The sequence below is a fragment of the Frankliniella occidentalis genome, unplaced genomic scaffold, assembly GCF_000697945.3.
Source record: "Frankliniella occidentalis isolate FOCC.00 unplaced genomic scaffold, Focc_3.1 Scaffold93, whole genome shotgun sequence".
Taxonomy (NCBI): Eukaryota; Metazoa; Arthropoda; class Insecta; order Thysanoptera; family Thripidae; genus Frankliniella; species Frankliniella occidentalis.
The window spans coordinates 951,215-952,113 of record NW_026267222.1 but is presented as its reverse complement, the minus strand read 5'-3'; the positions used below and the strand labels follow the sequence as shown (position 1 = coordinate 952,113).

At 55.2% G+C, this 899-nt stretch overlaps 1 protein-coding gene across 2 annotated transcripts in view; it reads right to left on the bottom strand.

Annotated features, from left to right (window-relative positions):
- Positions 1 to 756: 756 nt before the first annotated feature.
- LOC113209629 (eukaryotic translation initiation factor 5B) overlaps positions 757 to 899 on the bottom strand; it is a gene marked incomplete in the record, with an annotated part of 14,728 nt that continues 14,585 nt past the window's right edge. For both annotated transcript variants that reach the window (XM_052269468.1, XM_052269469.1), the window contains 1 exon segment: positions 757 to 899.

Below are 899 nucleotides of genomic sequence, written 5' to 3'. Positions count from 1 at the left end.
CCCCCCCCTCTTTCTTTCTCTCCCTCGCACAGCACCGGACGCGGCGCGCGGCGGCAGTGAACGTAGAGAGGGGAAGTAAGCATTTTCGGACCATCATCCATTTAAATCTTCCAAATGTCGCTGAGGAGGGCCCATCCTGCCCGCCCGGCCGCTTCCTTCCACTTCCTTCGTCGCCGTCGTCGTTCCAGCCGCCTTCAGAGAGACGAGGAGTGGACTCGCGGCGCATCCGCTGTGCTGAGCCCGGCCGGCGTGGCGTGGAGGGGCGTGGAGGGGCAGCCCAGGCCGACCGCAACTAGATTGAGTCCAACCAGGCCGGATGTTCCGAATAAGTCGCTGTTGGCGTTCTCTTCCGGTCCGCGTCGCGCCGCGCCGCGCCGAGGCTCGGGCTACATTGCAGTGTCATCATTTCACATGCAGACAGCCAGCCGGCCGGGCCGCACCCGCTCCGGGCCGGCCTGCGCGGCCACACCCCGCGCCTACCGCGCAAGCATTCTCCTAAAGACCACGGCGAGGCGAGGCGACAGCCGGCAGCCAGTCAGGGCAGAAATCATCACCACCCCTACCCCAGGTCCTTAGGGACTGGCGTCGAGAAGAAAACTACCTTCTTCTTTGCCGTCCTTTCAGGATAGAGAGGACAATTTCTGTTTTTCCATTTCATTTAACTTAGTTCTGAATTTTGGTGGCAGCTGAAGGGAATTTCTTCCATGCCATACATAGTTAGTCTCTCATATGGTCTCGAAAAGAATAGCCAATGGGTTTAGAAAACTTTGGGGGATGGAGTTTATTTGTAATGATGCACAGCACAGATAGAAAACATCCTCATTACAAAGGCACAGTGATCATGAAACAAACTACAAAAAATTACTTGTGCAAAAACAATTAATTTAATACAATTTTTT